General features: G+C 38.2%; 1 long non-coding RNA gene across 1 annotated transcript; it reads right to left on the bottom strand.

The window, feature by feature from the left end:
• Nucleotides 1–9,860: 9,860 nt before the first annotated feature.
• Nucleotides 9,861–21,924, bottom strand: LOC129035862 (uncharacterized). Its single transcript, XR_008502359.1, has 3 exons — nucleotides 21,712–21,924; nucleotides 20,938–21,445; nucleotides 9,861–10,278 (listed from the first exon to the last, which is right to left on the bottom strand). It is a non-coding gene; the product is annotated as an uncharacterized LOC129035862 (long non-coding RNA).
• Between the last annotated feature and the right edge of the window lie 290 nt (nucleotides 21,925–22,214).

Genomic DNA, 22,214 nt, shown 5'->3' with positions numbered 1-22,214 from the left:
TAACCTAATATCCTCTTCTTATAGAGACATCAATCATATTGGATTTGGACCCATCTATATGACCTCATTTTACCTTAATTACCTCTTTAAAAAGCCTATCTCCAAATAAGGTCATATTCTTGGGTCCTAGGGGGTTAGGACTTCAACATATAAATTTGAGGGAACACAATGCGGTAACAAATGTTTATTCCAATGACATAATTGGGGACCAGGAAGAGTGATTACCTGGCAAGTCCACAGAACAGTCACTGGATGCAGAACACCCCAGGAAACGCATGAGCTTGGGTAATGGAGCTCTCTGAAGCTGAGGCCGTTTTTACAGGAACTAGAAGCTGAGGGCTGTCTGCAGCAGCACTTTCACAGCTGGAGACTCCATCCTGTCATCCTAAAAGAAGTTCTGTGTGACACATCATAGCATCCACCACACAATACTTAGGCGTGTTGATGGCATTCAAATGGATTAACCAATAGATTTGTTGACAATTTGCTTAAATGTTTTATAAGTGTTTAATCTGATTAATTAAATAGTATACCACTCCTCCCCAAATGGCTAATGGTAGTCATTACTCTAAGCCTTGGTGGTTTTGGACATTCCATTTTCAGCAACAAGGTAAAATTCAGTAGGTAAAATAAAATAATAAGTGAGGTATCAAAAATGTCTGCATTTTCATTTAGCTGTCACAGAATTCCCTTGCTAATTAAAGTCATCCATGAAGCAGCTGCAGCTGCATTCCGTTTGAGCTTGCAGAAATGCAGAATCTCAGATCCCACCCAAAACCTACTGCATTGTTACAAGATCCACTCAGGTGGATTCCTATTCTCATCAAAGTTTGAGAAGCATTGCCATAGCTGACCTTGAGCAAGTAATTAACCTCTCTGAGCCTGATTTCATCTGTAAAAGAAGGCAATTATAACCAGAAGGCCCCTTAGATACCTTCAAGTTCTAAAATGCCGTGACAAATCTGAGCTGAGTTTGATCTTTAAAAGTAACACTGTGCCTCTCATAGAAAATGCACTGAACTTTCATCCCTCCTTATGCATGAACGTTCTGCTCCCTGCAAATTGAACTTCCATCTGTAATCGGCAATCAAAGTCATGGTTGAAGGGAACCTTCTGATAGCCTCAATGCAAAAGACATTCTTGTTAATATATCAGCTCTGCACCTTAAGGCTAAAGCACCCTAGAGGTGTTTCAGGGTGATGTGCAAATGTGCTAGACCAACACTTATTGGAGTTGGAGTAGTGATTTGGGTGAAGACAGCAAAGACTATTACCAATTTTACCATTTAGTGACTTGACCCTCAACAGAGGACTGATGACTCCTGGTTACCCATTACAATTTATGGCAATGCTTCATTTAGAAGCAGCCATCAGCAAGATAGTGATGGGAGACAAGGGGCAAAGATCTGAGATGAATGAAAGTTTGCTTTAAGGTTGAATACCAAGTTATCACCCATTCTATCTGCATGGATCATTTGAAGCCCTGGGCTCCCTTCTAAATTAAAAATTCCCACATGATAAAAAATTCCAAATACTTGAATGATGATCTGCACACAGAGTTTGATGCAAAGAATGCTAGTCAAAGCTTACTATCAAAAGATATGTTCACCTTTTATAAAGATCACAAGTACAAAGTTGCAAGGCTGGTAAAAACTACACAGCAATAATTGCTTGAAAATAATGCCATTATTATTAATATTAAAGCCAATAAAATAATTATAACTAGCCTGTATTGAGCACATTCTGAATGCCAGGAACTTTTAAAATGTACTTTATTAATTCTTAAAACAAAATGAGAAGCATACCATTATAACACTCATTAAGCAAATAAGGAAACTGAAACTTAGATTAAGAGGTGCTCCCAATGTGTGGCTGGAATAAAACCAGATAATGTGATGCCAAATTTCTATTCTATGTATAGAATATGTATATATATGTCACAAGTATTCATAATAAATATGCATTATATAAGTTACCATTCCTATTTTATAGATGAGAAAAGGTCACTTACCTGTATCCAGGTTCACCCAACTTTACGGTTAGGCCAGGTGAAGAGAGTTTGATCTATTCCAGGCAGAAGCCTTGCCTCTGTCCATGGTACCCATCACCGCTCAGCAAACCAGCCTGTGCTAGATTTTTTCCTATTTGTTACAACTACAAACTAGTAAACAAAGTGATGCCTATCTTAAAATCCCCATCAAGTCTTAGGTCTAGGTGACTTGACAGAGACCGATATATAATAAAAATGATGTTTCAACTTAAGTTTAACATAAAAAGAAATGACTCTCCATTTTCCAAGGAAATAAGCCTGTGTGGAACAATATTATTCTACTAAAGATTGATCAGAAGATTCATGTTTCAAACAGATTCAATAGTTCAATCTGCAGAAATATTACAGGTGGCTGCCAAATTCATTTTATGATGAAGAGTATTGGCTGAGATAAGTGTAGTGATGTGAGGGGCTCTGTGGGTGTTCATTTGTACCCCCTCAGCATTTACCATCCATTCACAATCCCTCATTTCCAGTTGCCAGAATCCAGGCTGTCTCCCTAGAAGGTTTGGTTTTCTTTGGAAGACAAGTTTTCCCTACCTGCTTGCCAGGCAGGCCAGCAGTGCTGGAGTGTTATTACCACCACTACCCAACAGCCTTTAATCAATGACTGGTTGGAGCTGATAGCTTAGTGCCCCAGAGCTCCCTCGCCCCTTGGCAATATAACTCAGATTTGTTCTCCACTGTTTCTCAAAATTCCTCAGCGGAATAAGCTGTCCACAGTGCCAAAATGTGCATGATCAAACATTGCTTGATGTAATAATATCTTCCTTATTAGCTTCTTATTTTTTCTGTCCCTTACTTTCTCACTCCTCTAGTTTTTCCTGGGATCACCTTCTAAATAAATTTGCATTTGAAGCCTTAATTTAGGTTTCTCCCAGAAGCAAAACTCTGAGACAAGAAAGATGACTTTTTGAAGTTTACACTCATATAATAAGTTGAGTGTTTTCCTTATGCCTAGCACTAGAATAAGTTTTAGGGATATTATTATAAACAAGACACCTCAGGGCCCCTTCTCTCATCATCACCTGTCTAGTAGGCAAGACACTGGGAACAGTCAACAGTCCAGTGAGCAAGACATTGAGAGAGTAAATGCAATTTTTCTAAAGGGGATAGCCACAGTGACATAAAAGGTATTTGTGAACAGTGTTCCATTTATTTTGGTATTTAAAGAGAAATTCATGATAGGGAGAATGCTCTGAGCAAAAGGAATAGCAATCAGAATGGAAAACCAAATAACCATGCAGTGCACTGGGGAAATAAGATCACTGTGGCTGCAGGGGAGAGAGAGTGGCAATGAAATGAGTTATGAGGATGGGCAGGTAGGCAGGGGCCAGATCTAGAAGTGACTTCTAATTACAAGTATTTCAGAATTTGTCCTTAAACAATGAAAATTTGTTGTAATATTTAGAATAAGGCAGTAGAAAGACCAATCTAGCTAAAATGTGGAGACTTGCTAGGCATAAAGAAAAGAATTGTAGCCGGAAGACCAATGAAGAGATCTCAGATTTCTAGTCTAGGACTTTTACAATATATTTTGCTTCTTTTGGATGGCTATGTCACTGAGGGATTGAGTTTAGCAACACACAACAGAAAATTTATATAATGGAAGCTTAATCAAGTTAGATGTTTATTTTTATTCTCTCACATAAGAAGTTACTGAGTAGGTGTTTTGTTGGCTATGGTTCATTGGCTCGAGGATGTTAAGAACAAAGTCCTTGTGTCTATCTTGGTAGGCACTGGCTGTATAGTCACAGGATGCTCAAATCCCAACAATCTCAACCTCTATTTCTGCATTCTAGAAAAGCAAATATGGAAAGGAAAGTTGTTAAAAGACATTGACCAGCCAAGTCCGCTTTTTAAGGGTCTTTTGTAAGAGTTTGCCTGACGATTTCTGCTTACGCAAAGTTACCCCAAAGTGTGTCACATGGCCATCTTTAACCACAGGGGAAAATGAGAAATGTAGTTTTCAGATGAGAACATTGCCAATGAGCAAACACAAGAAGCCTCATCAATTAAGAAGAAAGAGAAAATGGATATTGAGGAAGCAATTAGTAGGCTCCACCCAATATATATACAATAAAAAAGATTAGATGAAAAAACAAACCAACAAACTACAGCAAGAGAAATGCTCATAACAATGATAACAATTCTAACAATGCCTCTGTTTGCAGAACATTTGTATTTTTTAAAGTACATTTTGTGAGTGCAATTCCCCTGTTTAATATACTTAATAAAATAGTGGAGCATAAAGATATTGATGTTTCACTAAGCAGAAATAACCCAAGAAAAGCTGAAAGCATGATGAATAGAAATGGCAGAGAAAACAACTTCTCACTGAAACTTGCATTGCTTCTTTACCACAAATTCTTTTTTCTGGACTTTGCCTTACATGTATAATTAGTTGTGCTTTCTGGAGAAGATGCATGGCAGGGTCATTTACAGAAAGTACCAAGAGTACTGCAAACTAGAGTTCAAATCCAGCCTGTTCATTCACTACTCATGAGAAATGAACTTATCCTTTGAGCCTCAGTTTCCCCCCTTGTACAATCTGGTAAACAGCACCTGCCTTACAGTCTTCAAAAGGTTTCAAGACAATTTTTTCTCTCTGTCTTTCTCTCTCACTCTCTGTATATATGTTATATATACATATGTATATACATTTATATATGCATTTTAGTGTTTTTGTATTCTCCACTTTAGTGTGCTACCATTATTAATCAAAGGCACTAAAAAGAATATTTGTGTAACAAATTTGCAGAGCGGTAAGTGCTGCATTTTGACTTAGCAGGGAGAGAAAAGGGTGGTTATGTAGCCTAATGCCAAAATGAGACAGGCTTTGGGAGTGAAGTGAGGGGGTTTGCTCTATACTTCACCCACCATAGGAATTTTGGAGCATTTCCAGGTGTTAGAGAGAGTCCTTTCCTGGCTCCAGCAGCCTCCTTCAGCACAGAGGTACTGGATTAAGTAGAAAGAGGAGTAAAGAGAGTGGGAAAGTTTTTAGGAAGAAAGACTCCAATTTTTGTTTCCCCTAAGAATGGTATGTTTGAAATGTGACCGAAGTCTTCATTACCTAAAATAGTCTCTTTCCCCTGAAAGAAGCTTTGGGAAATGTGGTTGCCACAGAGACTCACAGCTTGAGAGGAGAAAATTCCCAGGACCTGTGGGATCAGCCTGTGAAGCAGCCCATATACATGGCTTTAAGCTTCATGCTGTGAGTCCTTCTTTGAATGACTGTGATCTTCCATCCCCTATCACAAGCCTGCAGATCATGGAACAAAATTAACTGAACTCTGTCTCTTGCTCAGTTCAGTTAAGCTGCTCAGAATTGCCAGGAGGAAACAGGAAAGGCCACTCACATGTATCTCAGCATGGTTGACACCTGGCCCATAATTCCAGTGGAATCCAGCCATCATTTACCAAACATGGACTTCATGCCAGGTTCTAGGCTTCACTCTGGAGACCAAGAATAATAAAGCATAGGTTCTTTCTCAAGGAGTCCCCAGACAAATTAGAGAGGGCCACTTATGCAGGAGGCAAGGGTCAGGCTATCCACCTTTCAGAGAATCTTGGGAAGTTTCTCGATGGAAGCATTTTTGTTTTGTTTTCTTGAGTTGAGCAAGAAACAGCAACATGAACTATCAGGCAGACAGTCAGCATGCTCAAAGGGACAGAGCAGGGACAGAGCTTGGGATGGCCTGGAGGCTGGAAGCAGCTTGACTAGAAGGCCATTTTTGGAAAAAGATGCTGGGTCTCATTATGAATGCAGGGCTAAAGCATGTGATCATTTATCCTACAGCCAACATGAAGTTCATAAAGGATTATTCAGATACTCATTTAAGTTAATAGTTCAGCAGCATAAAGAAGGACTTGGAGTAGAGCCACACCGGAGAGGAGAAGATGAGCTAACAAGCCCATGTGAGAGTCTGAGAGAAAGGCAATGGAGGTGGGCCCTCTCCTGGGCAGCAGGGAAAGAATCAAATGAGAGGACAGAGCTCCGTATACATTGTGCACACACAGCCACCATACGAAGTAATGTTCATGACAATTCAATTTCAAATTTACAAATAGGAAGAGGAGGTATGGCTTATTCTAGGGCAACCTCCGGCCTTCTTGGACACAATCCCAATTTGTCCATCCAGGGCAGTCTGTGGACTCAAGGTTTGCAAATGAGGCATGCCTTAGTGGCAAAAATCATAACTTGTCCCCAGAATTTCTGCCAGGTTGATGAATATCTTGAATGCTGTTAAAAAGACATCTTGCCAAGGCGGGCAGATCACAAGGTCAAGAGATCAAGACCATCCTGGCCAACATAGTGAAACCCCATCTCTACTAAAAATTCAAAAATTAGCTGGGCGTGGTGGCGCGCTTCTGTAGTTTCAGCTACTCAGGAGGCTGAGGCAGGAGAATTGCTTGAACCTGGGAGGTGGAGGTTGCAGTGAGCCAAAATCGTGCCACTGTACTCCAGCCTGGCGACAGAGTAAGACTCCATTTAAAAAAAAAAAAAAAAAGAGAGAGATCTTTGGCACACATGGAGAGGAATTTCAGGGATACAGCTGGGGCCATGCGTTTAACCTATCTTCATTTTTGAAAACGTCAAATACAAGTTTTGAGAATAAGCCTCCAGAATTGAAATGTCTTTGCTCAGTCAGTCCCTTTCTAAGTCATTACAGGAGTGACTTCCTGCACGGTCAACTGCAGTCTGAAGCAGGTGTGTTTAGAATGTATTAATGGTATTTGCTGGAAAATATAACCATTTCCTGACATTTGTATTCATTTCTTTGAGCTGTTGGCTTATATCTGGATATTAATTTAAATCTCTTCCTAATTTTAATTAGAGGTAGGATTTAATAGTGTTGAGTTTTTTTGCTTTTTTTCTTCTAAGAATGAATGTTAACTTTACCAATCCAGGATTTAAAGTATCTGTATTTATTCCAAGACTTAACAATGTGTAGGGATTAATATTTGGATAGGGAATATATAAGTGCATCCACTGTGCCTCTGGAAATTAATTAAAAATGTTTTAAGATTTCTAAATGGTTTATTTAGTTAAATCATCCCAAAGTAATGAACTGGTGTAAGCCAAGCTTTACTGTAAGTCTTAGGTATTTGAGTGTTTTCTAGTGTCTGAGTTGATCCCACCTCAGTATTCAATAACATTAATATTCATTTTTCCTCGTCTCATCACTTGTTTTGCAGCCCTACTGCAAAATGTAGAGGCTGAACCTGTTCACCCATTTCATGTTCAACTGCAGCACTGCTCAATTCCTTTTGTCTTTCTTCAGACATCGTGCTGGTCCATGCCCATTTGTGTATTTTTTTAAGAATAATTCTATTTTTAGTTGGCAAATAATAGTTGTATATATTTATAGGGTTCCATGTAATGTTCAATACATGTATACATTATGGAATGATCAAATCAGGCTAATAAATCCATGCCCATTTGCTTTTGCACCTCCAGTTGCCTCTGTTTGAACCCCCTCTCCAGACCTGTATACACCTCACAAATTCCTGCATATTATTAATAGTCAAAACTTTACTGAGACATCCCCTTTAGAGCAAAGTCTTCGATGCATCTTCTAGACAGAACTTATACATTCCTCCTTTTATCGTTTCTATCGTTTGAACAACTATATTTGTATTCATAAAAGGGTATTGCACTTGTGTTTAAATGTTTGTCTCCCTTTATCCCTCCAGCAAGGCTTAGTGTAGGGCTTCAGAAATCACAGTGATTAAAACATCTGAATTCAACTTCCTGAGTTCTTTCAGTGTTGTAATTAAATTTAAAAAGTTGGCTTTTTTTTAACCTGCCAGGTAAATTAAACTTTCAATTTGTCAACAGTATGGGTTGAGTTCAGTCATATGTTGGAAATTTACTTAGTGCTGTTATTAAATGCCAACTGAAAGAAATTGAAGAGAAATCTACAGCTTAGAAATTAAAATTTTTATTTTAAGGAACACCCCTGATATCAAGAATTGAAATGAAATATCAGCGATATGGTCTGATTAAACTCTGTGAGTAATACATCAGAATTTCCTCTGCGCTAGGAGTTTTCCTACTTTCTTCTCTGAAGGAACCAAAAGTGAGAACTTTAATGAGGGGCAGAACCCTACTGTTCACTTTCTGCTTTGGTTTCTGATTGTCCAGGACCAACCTGAGATGCACAGAAAGGATGAAGTGTATGTTAGAGGCATGTAATACAATCAAGATTCAGAAATTATAGTCCAAATGAACTTTTATTATTTTAAGCTCAGAAATGTAATAAACACACCTAAAGCTTTCTTTAACAGCAAAATTCTTCAGCAAACTCTCATAATACTTTTTTTGAAGCCCAGGATTTTATAAAACATGCTGCCAATAAACAATTCTCTAGACTCGGAAACATCTGTCTAACTTTCCCTATTCTCCATGTTGTCATTATTATTCACTTACAGCATAATGGGCCAAACACACACAGAGTTTGGCTCTCCATACATGGGTTTGAATTCCAGCTCTGTGAGCCTGGTGGCCACTGGCCAGCAGCTCACCAGTCTCCCTTCAGTTTCCTCCTGTGGGGATATCGCATCACACGGGAGCCCACCTCATGCGACTGAGACAGGGGAGATTGCTCCTCCTTCAGACAACTTCCCCTCTCCCTCTCTAACTTCAAAGGGAATAAAAGTAAACGTTCATGTTTAAGCTCCACTTCTAAAGAATGCCATATTCTGATTTATCTTTTAATCTGCCACGAATTGAGAAATCACAAATCGCCAAGTTTATTTGAATTACCTAGGAATAAAAATTAATGGGTTAGGGAAAACAGAGAAAGAAAATTCCAGAAATGTATTTAAAAGCTTACCCTCAGGAAAAATCCAGAGATGTCTGTACATTAGTGAGGAGGCCACACTGAATAGCTATCATCCTATGTACATCAAACATTCATTCAACAATTGTCACTTTGCCTGCTGAGTCATGGTCAATGGACTGAATGCTGCAGATTCAAAGCTGAATTAAGATAGAGATATCCTCTCTGCAATTCAAGAACTAATCATGTAATGTGGGAGAGAGAAAAGCAAACAGTACCTAGTTTGGGAATCATCTACATTCCCAATGCTGTAATAAAGCAGATTTCCAGGTGTGGCAAGGAGAAAGACCAAGTCAGGGGTTATGTTTCTCTCCACCCTGTTAAGGGACATTGGGCTACAGTTATCAGAGAAGGCTTTGCTGAACAGCAAGTGAGGAGGGGCTTTCTGAGACAGAATGGACCATGATCTGGTTCACATGAAGTGAACAGCAGGTTCTAGGATAAGGAGGAGGAAATTAACTGCATAATCTGATTTGTGTTTTGAAAATTTGTCATTCAAAACACATTTGAATGTGCCCTCTTGTTTTAAAAGATCTTCAATGTCTACACAGTTGTATTGCAATTTACCAACAGTTTATTGTATAGTAAGTGGTCATCATCTAAAAATACCATAAGAGATCATGAATATAGTGAAAGGATTCACTCTTTGAAGTTAATACAGTCCAGCTTCACTTAGCAAGAGTGCTTGGGGAAGAGGACTTTTGCTTTAGTGAGGAAAGGAGGTGTCAGTGAGTTGTAGGAAACACATATCTGTGGGTAACAGAAACTAAAAAATCCCACTGCCTCTGGATATCTAGGAGAAAAGGTATCAAATCTATTTTTTCCCGATTTTCTGTGGTTTACATAAAATTTTCTGAGACCAATTTCTTTGTCATGAACTATTGTTTTGCATACCTTCATTTATCTGCTTCTGAATGGAAGAAAAAATGTTTTACTGAGTACCTACTATGTACCAAGCACAGAAGTAGGCTTTTTCTCATGCTTTATTCATTTAATGTTCACAAAATTACTAAGAGGTAGATGCTATCACTACATTATAGACAATGAGTTGGTAATCCAGAGGTGGTTTCCTTGCCAAAGCTCAGTCTTGGCTTTCAATCATCATTCCTTTCAGGACTGCCATGTTTGGTCAAATGGGTTGTGTGTGGTACCCTCTGGGGTTGTGCAGAGTGATAACATGTTACACCCCTATGTGGCCCCAAAAGCCAGTGTGAAGTGCCGTCTAGCCCGCTATCCCAAGAATCATCTTCAAATCACCAGTTCTCAGTTGTGTTTGTAGTTACGGCAGCGAGGTCTTGGAGAAAGGGCTCCATACACTGGGCACTCAATACATTTACATTTGTGACTCACTGTGGATATTTATTTTGTTCTCAGAAAAATCAATCTGTGGAGGAAAGCAAAGTGTAACAGTTATTTCGAGGCTTTAGTTAGTAGGATCCAATTAAATGGGTTTTCATGTTACAGTCCTATCTCATTTTCCTTACCCAGAATCCTGAGCCCTCCAGATTTCAGCAAACAACACAGGAAAAGACAAAGATCCCAGAGCTTCCAGAATACCTCTGAGAAAGTTCATGTTCTGAAGCATTGACAAATTATCTTGGTGGCTGACTTATGTTTCCCTTTTGTCCCTTTACACAGTTTTTCCTAACTTAGAACCTTTTGGCTCTTAATTTCAATAGAACTGTAACGTGATTGATAAATGGGTTGACCAGCCCATGGCACAGGCAAAGCACCAAATGAGGTCTCGGAGGGATCGATGCAGGAAGCAGGCAGTGAAGGCAGAGAGAGAAGAGCAAAGAGAAGAACCAGAAAGAAATAAAAAAAAAACCTAACAGTTGGCCATCTTTCATGTAAGGGCAGACATCTGTCCAGATTTCAAATAGTGTAACTCCAGGGGAGGAGTTCCCAACCAGCCTGTGCTGGTGCCATTTGGTTGAATCATAGTGGAACTCATTGGTTTACCTATGTCTCGGGTGCTTTTCTGCTTCAATGATAAAGTTGAGTTGTTGTGAAAGACAGTCTAAGGCCCATAATGCCTAAAATTTTTATTAAATCTATTATGACTTTTTATTAAAAACATAGGCCCTTTTCCAGAATAATCCATGTTACAAGGATTTTTTTCCCATTCATCAGATTAAACTCACTTCTGTGGGTCACTGCTGGGTTCTCTGGAGTAGCTGTAGAGTCATCTTGTCACCATGGTACTACTAGCATGGTACCGAGACCTTCATCTACTGAACAAAGATTCTCCAACATGCAAAGTTGTTAAAAGGATATTGATGCTTCCAATAGTAACCTTCCTTTACAGGAACATTTGCTTAAGTGATACTAATGGGTTTTTCCACCTGTAATGTTGTCTCAGATATCTGTATGGTGTACAGTTTTATTCAGGGCTCTGCTCAAATGTTATTGCCTCAAAGAACCCTCCTCTGACCAGCAGACCTAAGTAGGCATACTGTTTGTCTCCCTAACAACCCTACTCTATATTTTCGAAGCACTTAGCACTAACTCCCATTGTATTGTTGAAACATTGTTTTATTATTTGTTCCCTTTCATTAAAATACATCATCTGTGGGGTCAGACACTTTGTTTACAATTTTACTGCTATATCCAGACTTCTGATAAACATATCTGGTTTGCTCAGTAAGTGCTTGTTCAGTGAATAAACGAATGAAATCAAGCAGTGGTGCTAAATAGATAACATATTACCTCCCATTAATGGGTTAAATCAGGAGCCTCAGAAAGGAAAAGAAAAAAGATAACCAAGAAAAAATAATTTTCACATTAGAACCTGAACTGTTTCTTTAGCTGTTAAGTTGTGCCAAGAACTCTAACAGAATTGTCAAATAAAATGTTTCTTCTATTCTCTGTTGAGGCTACGAGACATAATGGCATGTGCCTGGAGTAACACGGGTCTAAATTCAAATTCCGGGTCAATTTCTTAATATTTGACCTTTTTATATAGAAAGTATATATATATATATATATATATATATATATATATATATATATATACACATACTGGTGAAGATTAGCTGCCACCAAAGGTTCCTATGGATATTAACAAAGATGATGTGTGCAAAGTCCCTAAATGAGAGTCCAGCCCTCAAGGTGTTTGACTGGTGGTTGGGTTTGCTTCCTCTTCTAGCAGGACAGTTGCCCGTTGGAGAAGTGAGATGCAGCCGCTCACACTTGCATCGCCATCCTTTTCTAAGGCCTCAGGTCCTCACTTTTCATTTTGAAAGTAAAAATGCAAACCGACAGTAGTCCCTCAGATGAAATTCCCTTGGGTCACAGTCTCCTTTGTTGGGATGGGGGAGGCTGACTCACCTCCCAGGCAATTCTGAGAGTCTTTGGAAAAGGGCTGCAATTTGTTTACCGTTTCTGACAGTCTTATTTGTTGCCATGGCTTGACTTTAGGCAGCCCTCCTACCAGCTGCCTCATTAAAATAAAGCCCTCTTTATACCTTCAGTGGCCAGTGGCCTAGCACGTAAAAAGAACTGCTAGCCACTCCCTGGATTCTACCAGTGCTTGCAGCCAAAGGTTTGGGCCTCCTCATCAAGGGTGGGTACACATTCCCCATCCTCAACCTGCTGCCAAATAGCTGCAATGACTCTAGAAGCTTTTGGAAGAAATATCCTTCAGCATAAAAGGCGAATTTTATACTCTAATCAAAATAACTGCCAAGTTAGAAAACATTCTATGAAAAGAGTGCTCTGGGAGAAGAAATGAGAAGCAAAGGAATGTTCTCACCCAGACACTACCTCACTGTGGTAGGAAAAACAGAATAAAATAAAATAAATTGAAAGATTTGCATTATTCCTTTCAAGAGAAAGTGTCCAGTTCAACAAACAAAGAGCCTTTCTGAAACGTCAAGGACTTCTAATTATGACTAATAAGCTTGGCCTCACACTAACTTCCAGCCCTAAGATTTACAGCCTCCAGCTGCTAGGAGGATTTTAGTTCTTCAGTAGGATCCTTCCAGCTAATGTAGTTGATTTTGTGTGTCTACAATGTTGAGGAAATGGAGAATTTCTAGTCTATTAAATAATTCAAGTCAGTAGTAACAAATACAACCAGACGTGGTTTCAAATCTTGGGTCCATTACTTTATGGCTGTGTAATCTTGGACAAGATCTCAGCCTCTCTGCGTTCAATGCTGTCATTGGTAAAATATGCAAAATGTTGCCTAACTTTTATGGTTGTTTGGAAGGAGCAAGAGGTTCTTTTCAAGGTGCCTCGGACACCACAGCTGGGAGTAATTGCATCTTATTTCTTGACCTCTGTACACAGCACTTTCAGACAAATGTAGGAAAGGTCTCAGGACCATAATTTGAAAACCCTTGACTGAAGTGATGTAAATCCAGATACTCAACGTGTAGAAGACTTAAGGGGATATGAAAACATTTTCCTGTAAGTGAATAGACTTCTACAGGTGACATGAAGGAGTCAGGAAGAAAGGATTAGCAATTGCAAGGAGACATTTTAGTTTAGATTTAGGCCAATATGAAATACTAATTAAAAGTAGCCTGTGAAGTCAAACACAGCTCAAGTTCTTTTATGAGCTATGTGACTTTGAATTTTTTTTACTTCCTGTGCCTCAGTTTTGTTTCTGTAAAATGGAGCCCACCATAACCTCAAAACCAATTTATGACACAGATATTAAATACTTAGTGATATAAAGCACTTTGTGCCTAGGTCATAATAAACACAACAAAATGCAATGTATTATAAAAATATAATGTAATAATACAATGATAATAGCAGCTATTAAGCTTTCTAACACGCAAACAAACTCATCCAGAGAAAGAATAGTGATGATTTCTGTGTTTGGTGTGAGACTAACACAGATGAAAACATTTTTCAGGAGAGGATTCAAGCAAACTAAAGATCATTGTCCTAGAAGATGCTCAAGATTCATTCAGATCTTAGGAGTCTAGGATTCTAATGCTGCCACTGTTTTCAACTCAATTTATGTAGGGTTTTGAAATAACAGCTCCATTGAGGTATAATTTATAGGTCAGGAAATTCACTGTGTCAAAGTGTACAATCCAGTGATTTTTAGTATACTCAGAGTTGTGCAGCAATTATGACTATTTTATTTTAAAACATTTCATTACTCCTTAAAAATTTGCATACCAATTAGCAGTCACTCCCTATTTCCCCTAACTTCTTCTTCTGAACAACCTCCAATCTACCTCTTGACTCTATCAATTTGCCTGTTACGGACATTTCATAGAAATGCACTCATATGATATGTGATATTTTGTGACTAGCTTCTTTCACTTTACATGTTTTCAAGGTTCATTCATGTTGTAGCATGCATGGGTACTTCATTCACTTTTATGATTTTATAACATTCCCTGATATGGATATATCATGTTTTGTTTGTCCGTTCATTAACTGATGAACATTTGGGTTGTTTCCACTTTTGGCTAATTCAAATAATGCTGCTATGAACATTTATGTCCAAGTGTTTTATACCCAGAAATGGAATTTGTAGGTGATAACTCTGCTTAACATTTTCTCCACATCCTTGTTTATACTTGTCTTTTTTATTTTAACCATCCTAATGAGTGTGAAGTGGTAGCTCACTGTGATTTTGATATACATCTCCCTAATGAGTAATGATGTTTGAGCATTATTTTTGTGTGTTTATTGGCCAGTTGTATATCTTCCTTGGAGAAATATTTAATATTTATTTGGAGAAATGTCTATTCAGATTATTTGCTCATTTTTTTGATTGGGTTACTTGCCTTTTCATTGTTGGGTTAAATTTTTTTTATGTAATACAAATTCCTTACTAGATAAATAATTGACAAATATATTTTTTTTCATTTTGTGGTTTGCCTCTTCACATTCTTGCTGGTGTCCTTTGAAGAATAATTTTTTAATTTTGTGATAAATGTAAGAGTTTATTTTTGCATCCTTGATTCTATTCCATTATTCCGTTTCCATTCTTATGCGGGTACCACACTATCTTGATTACCATAGAATTATAGTAAGTTTTTAAATCAAAACGTGTGAGTTATCCAACTTTGTTTGTACTTAGAATTTTTTCTTCCAACCTGGGCTTCTTGATTTTCCATATAGATTTTATAATCAGCTTAATTTCTTCAAAAGAAATTACCTGAGATTTTGATAGAGATTTTATTGAATCTGTAGATCCATTTTGGGAGTATTGCCACTTTAGCAATATTAAGTCTTCTGATGCATGAACATAAAATAGCTTTCCCTTTATTAAAGATTTTTCTTTAATTTCCCTAAATTAAAGATTCTTCTTTAACTTCTTTCAGTAATATTTTATAGTTTCATGTATAAGTACTGCACTTCTTTTGTTAAATTAATTTCTTCGTATTTTAATCTTTTTTAATGCTATGGTAAATGGAATTGTTTTATTAGTTTACTTTTCATATTGTTTATTGCTAGTATATAGAAATGTAATTGATTTTATATCTCGATCTTGTATCAATTTAACAGTAGGCACACCAGCCACACATGTACAAAGATTAACGGAAAACTCAATTTACTTGTGAACAGGGAAATTCTCAAGTAAAAGATGACTATTTTTTCTTTTATCTCTTAAAAGTGATAGTTAGAATTACATTTTCAACCTATCTTAATTTTGTGTTTGTCATTGAAAGACATTGTCAGATAAGACAGAAATCAGAATAATGGGTAGGAGCAGACAGATGAGAACAGGTGGCATAAACCATGGTCTTGGAGGCCAGAACATGCTTTGTTCTTCATGGCCCTGACAGTTACCCTACAGTTTTATGCCATCTTCATGTTATTCTTGCAATTAGAGAACATTGAAGACAGAAACAATTGTATTAATTAACAACATGCTAGAACAATAAGGCAACAAATCCTAAGTCAGTCAATGTGCTGTTTTCAGAATGTTTTTTTCTAGGTTATAGCGAAACCTAAAGAAATAAACAATTTTGGTTCAATCTGTGCTTCTTGTTTTACACAGTTTTGGTATATTCTCCCCAAACCACTTCTGCTCTTATTCCCTGGGGACCCTATTTCATTTTCAATCTTAACACCATTCTCATTTTCAAAATTGTTCCTGTGGCACTCAGAAACAGAAATGTAGGCTACCTAAGTCAACCTGAAAAAGCAACTAACCAGTATATCCCCCATCCATAAATGACTGCTGTGACACAATCATGCTTTGCACACACCTCCCTTTCAGCCCTCTTCACAGTCTGCTACAGCCATTCACTCACATATTTGTCCCCACAAACTCTTACAGAAAAGACCCATGCCATTTTCATCACTGAATCTCTAGAGCACGGAGCACAATGGCTAGCCCTTAGTGCATGCTTAGAAAATGTTTTCCAACTGAGTATGTAAAGGGAATTTCTTTTGAAACTCTCCTTTACCCTTTCTAAGTCCCAAAACAGCTTTACAAACATAATTGCTTTGGCATAATTTTTCTAAGCATTTCTTCTGACATTTCTTTTGGGAAATAATTTTACCAAAAGTCAATAGAGTTATTGAGCACCTGCTGTGTGGAAGACTCTGCCAGATGTTATGGCACATAGAACAGAGCTTTTGATCTAGCTGAGGACACAACGTATGTAGGTGATAAAAATCAGTGCAAACGTTGACTGAGCACTTATATGTGCCAGGGATGGTGCTTTGATGAATGTAATTCATTTAAGTCATGCAGCAAATGAATGCAATGGGCACTAGTCCTATTCTCTCTGACAGGTGAAGGAATGGCAGGTGAGCTATGTCACTTGCACAAGGTCACTCAACTTATAAATGGCTAAGCCAAGATTTGATGCCAGGCAATCTGACCCCAGGACATATTTAGTTAACCAACAACCTACTTTGCACATACAAAGTCACAGATGATAATTGACAAGTAATTTTTTTATTCCTCCAGAAATGTAGGGGGACAGATGATCGCTATAGACCAGGATGTTCACTGAAGGATTCAAAGAGATGATAGATTTCAGTAAGCTGAAAAAAGCTGAGCCAAATTTAAACACAGTAACAAGGAATTCTAGACAAGGGGAAACTGTGAACAACACTAGAGAGATTGGTGGGGGGTTCAGTCATTCTGAGGTAATGGTTAATACTACCCAATGTACTATTCTGGGCAATGAAGATAAAATAAGACAAACTGCATGTTCTCATGGACCTTACATAACAAACAAAAAAAAATAAAGACAAACTTGTCTAGTGGAGAGATGTGCTATGAAAAAAGTAATAAAGTAGCATAAGGAAACTGAAACAGAAAAAGGAAGTGTTGCTATGTAATAAAGTGCAAACAGAAAACAGCCTGTCTGCGAAGGTGACATTCCACCTGCCACCCATAGTAGGAAAAAAGCAGGGAGACATGTGAAAACCTGTGGATTAGGCATTTCCAGGGAGAGGAAACAGAATATCCAAAGGCCCTGAGGTAGAGCATTCTTACTGAGTGTGAAGAAAGTGAGGGAACCAATATGGCTGGAGTGCAGCCAGTGAAGAGGAGAGAGGTGGGAGGTGATACCCACAAGGGCCAGGATCTGTAGAGTCACGTAAATCACTGCAATCACTTTGTATTTTTCTCTGCTGAAGACTTTCCATCAGCTTCCCATCTGACTCATAGGAACAATACATGAGTCTTCCATTTCAAAAAGATCACTCTGGCCAAATGCTCCTAGCATGAAGGAGTACATGAGCAGATAACCAGGGATGCTTGAGGAGCCGTATTTTTGGCCAGCTCATGTAGAGAATGTTCATGGAGAGAAGCAACAGAAATTGAAGCTGAAGACAGTTGACTGCGAGTCGTCTTTGTTGCCGTGCTGGTAAGCTTAGACTTTGACTGTGTGTCAGAGGGTTTGCGGAGGACACTACCTCACTACATGAAATGCATGATATGATGCTCATATTTCCTGTTTCAAGTGTCTTCCTGTTCTATACATATCATAGGCACTGATAATATTCAGAATTTTTTAAGAAGTATATTTGACTAGGTGAGATACAGGAAACCAATGAAACACAAAACTAACAGGGGCAGCACTGTCACTGATCCTTAGCAGGTAAGACAAATTCCAATTTTATTTTAATAATACCAGACATCTTCTGAGCATTTACTATATGTTAGACACTTGGATACAAACTTTCTTTGGATTAGGTCATTGAATATTTATAAGAACTTAAACAATCAGGTGCATCTTGATTCACAGTTGTGAAACCCGAGACCAGGAGAGGTTGGGCAACTTAGCCGTGTTATATTTAAGAAGTGGTGAGGCTTGGGAGTGGGCATGCTAATATTCTGCATTTCTTTTTAAATATTACCATACTCCAGTATAAATATTTACAGCCAATTTACTTCACCCAGGTTTATGAACAAATTACAGCAACTCCTAAGAATTTGTCTATAAGGAATAAACTGATACCTCTGTAACACCTAAACTGGAAACCTGTGTGTAGAGCTTGGGAGAGAAAGAGGAGGAATAGTAGATCAACTAAGAGACAGGAAGAGGAGAAGACCTAGAAGAATGTGGGTCCTGCATGCCTCGTTGGGGATATTGGACCACAAAATAATAATTTGTCATAAAGCAAAATTTATAGTTCTCAAGAAAAAAAAACATTAATATGTTTAGTTTTCTTCACAGGATCTTAAAACATTCTGATAATCACTAAGAATATTTGGCGAAGATTTAGTTCTCACCAAAGGTAACTAAAAATGACTTGTCCACAGTCCCACACATGGTGAAGCTTAAGCTGTACTAACCTCACATACTCCTCTCCTATCTTGGGATTTATTTACTTTTCCAACTCCGAATTCCATATCTGATTAGGAGGGCAGCCACCATGACAGAAAGAACCCAATTTTGCATCTTAGCCCTCCAAACAAAACCACATTTTACTCCTAAAGAAAACAGGACTTCCTTTAGGCTTAGGTTGCTACTTTGAACTCTGCAGGCTAGAGAGTTTTTCCATCAAATGAGCCTAAGTCAATTTTCACCTTAGAAATCAGAAATAAGAGTAATCCATTCTTCACATTAAACATACAGTATATAAGCCACAAACAGAGTGTCAGAGAATTTCTTCTTGACAACATCTTGTATTCATCAGTTGGAATTCTTTTAGCAGAAAAGACCCCTTCTGTCCCTATGAGCCACCGCTTGTAGCCCTGCTACGACTAAAGCCGATTCCTGTTGACACAGCTCATTTTTGTTTTCTTATCTGTATAGTAGATAGATTCCTACCACATAAACACCTCATACATGTTATGTCAGGTATAACTGGCAAAAACATTGTTTTCTTATACTAGTTTGAAAGGAAACTAGATCAGCTGTAGACAGCTTTGAAAAATTGAGTGCTTATTAAATTCAACAGCAGCAATAAAAATTTTGTTGTCCATCTTTTCATGAAGGGAGTAGAGAGGAAAATCAGCTAATTCAATATGAATGTGATAGAACACTGCTTAGGACTTTCCAAAGAATTGAATGGGAAGGGTATGAAACATTAAAAAGCAATGAGACGAGAGAGCAACCTGGGCCTGGCATCCTCACGTCCCTCCTCCTCTTAGCTTTGTCTCCATAATCTACCCATGTCTCCAATTGATTATGTATTCATCCCTCTAATTATCTTTCTATTTACATGTATGTGTCATTTACCATCCATATCAATTTTTAAAATGTGTATGTAGGTATCTGCTCATTTGACTCTCTGTTCTTACGACTCTCTGTTCTTATTTTAAAATTTTCTTTATTTTAGAGGCATACATTGTGCACTTATTGTATTAGTCCCTCTATTAGTAGGGATATGATAGTCAATAATGTAAATACCTGGCCTCCATTAGCTTACAGTTAAATGGAGACAGACTGACAAGTGACCCTAATAACACTTCAGTGGGATGAACTCTCTCACAAAGTCAGCACATGGTGCTGTGGGGACATGGAGGAGTGATGTCTGAAGGATACTTGGCAGATGGATAGGAATTAAACAGTCAAGGAAGGGAGGAGGAACAGAATGCAGAGAGAATAGGGTGCATCATGATGTGCAGAAGTAAAAGGAAAGCCAAAATCTGATTAATCTGAAAAGTTGTCTGTATTAGTCCATTTTCACACTGCTATAAAGTCTATTTTCACACTGGGTAATTTATGAAGAAAAGAGATTTAATAGTTCCACAGGCTTACCATAGTTCCACAGGCTTATCAGGAAGCATGACTGAGAAGCCTCAGGAAGCTTACAATCACGGCAGAAGGTGAAGGGGAAGCAAACACATCTCCCATGGTGGAGCAGGAGAGAGAGCAAGGGGGGATGTGCCACACTTTTAAACTAGCTCATGAGAACTCACTCACTATCATGATAACAGTATGGGGGAAATCCACCCCCTTGATCCAATCACCTCCCACCAGGTCCCTCCCCTGGCATGTGGGGATTACAATTCGACCTGAGATTTGGGTGGGAACACAGAACCACACTGTATCAGTGTGTGTAGGACCAAGTTAAACTTTTGCTTCATCTCACTATGGGCTTTTTTCTCAACAAGAGACATAAATGTAACTGGAACTCCACCCAGAGCACCTGCAATCCAAACATAAAGGTGCAGTGTGGTTTAATTCATATTCCCGGAAATAGGAGAATGCTGACATCATGCAAAACATTCAAACATCAACACAGACTTGAGTATATTGTCAGGCTATATGATAAACACAAACCCGGGATGTTGTTTGGCGATATGTGGAAAACAAATTACCGTTAACAGAGCAACTGGTGGAAAAAGGCAAAAATAAACAAACAAACGAAAAAATAGATACCAGGAAATGAAGCAGGAAAGTCAGCCCAGCACTAGTATACTATTATGTATTCCTTATTACTGCTTGGAGAGTTTGTGTTTTCATGAAATATATTGCTATCCTAGGTGAAAACAACTGAGAACGTCAGTTGTTATCCAGGTAGGATTAAGAATCTGGTTTCTACACTGAAGTGTCGATCTAGCACGTTTTTCTCTTTGGATTCGGTCTTCTAAACACAGTCTATTAAAAGATGCTTTAATTGGCATTTTGTTAGAAGGTTAATGAAAACTTACCAAAAATAGCTTGTGAAGGAAGTAGATAGGAACACAAAGGAAAAATACATTCTAATTGAACAAATTATTTTCTTTCATTCAGGCTTCTTTTCGGAGGCAGTTTTAAAAGTACTGGGTCAATAACTTAGCCTTTGGCAGTCTTGCCTCTCCAGCGGCCTCCATTATTGCTTGAGGATTCTCTCTAACTCCTGCTCCATTCTTCTGCTTACATATTGTTGGCTAAAAGGCTTTTTTATTCACCCAACAAATACTATTGATGATGCATTGCGTATTTATCCTTGCCACACACAACTGAGGTTTGTTTGATTCTTTTCTGTTTGCCGCTTTCCCAAGAAATTACATTTTCATGTGCATCCTTTGAGAACTGTTTATAAATCCTACTTCTGAGAGGTTTTGCTACAGTTGACTTTTATTCTTTTCCCAGACACAAAGCTCCTCATTGTCTATCCTGTGCTGAGAAACAAAGGTAAAATATACATGTAGTGCTCACCTCCGAAGAATTCATTGTCTGGTGGGAAAATGAGATAAATAAAAAATTATAATAAAATCTGATATGTGAAATGAAATGTTAATGATACAGGGACAAAGATAAAGACAAAGTAACACAGGCTGTGAGAAGGTCGAGGGGGAGTTCTCAATTCACACTACCCAAAACACAGATGGTTTTATGTCATGAAAAGGAATCAATCCTGTGAGTTAACTCAACTTACCTAATGAACTCCCCATTCAACTCCCCATTTGAATACTATCTTTGCATTGTAATTGCATACTTACTTTTATCTTGAAGCCACCAAGAAGCCATTAAAAATTTAAAAAAATAGTCTATTTATTTTGACTTCCACCTCTTTCTCTAGCTGGATTTCTCTTCCTGCTTTACCTTGGATTCTTCTATTCACATGAGCCTTGCTCCTTCACTATCCTGCACACCCGCACTTCTCTCTCTGAAGCAATTGGAGCAAGTAAGGAGGCTACCAAGGTCTGACTCACAGAGAACAAGAGGTCAGCACGCATCATAATCACCGTCATTGTCACCGTAGCAACCATCACGTTTGTTGAGCATTTAGTAAAGATGTGTAGTGGGTGGTATGTGTGTTTCACCAATATACTCAAGAAAGCCTTATGTCACCGTTATTAAGTTGGAATTATTCTCTTTGTTTTGTAAATGATGAATTAGGTGTTCAGAGAGTTCCTGACACTTGGCCAAGGTCATTCAGCTGGGCAATACCTGAACCATTTGGACACAGGCTGGGGATGTGGGCTAGATGCTGTATTAATCA

Source organism: Pongo pygmaeus, chromosome 3 (assembly GCF_028885625.2).
Source record: "Pongo pygmaeus isolate AG05252 chromosome 3, NHGRI_mPonPyg2-v2.0_pri, whole genome shotgun sequence".
Classification (NCBI taxonomy): Eukaryota; Metazoa; Chordata; class Mammalia; order Primates; family Hominidae; genus Pongo; species Pongo pygmaeus.
The sequence above is the reverse complement of the archived record's forward strand: the minus strand, read 5'-3'. Positions and strand labels throughout refer to the sequence as shown.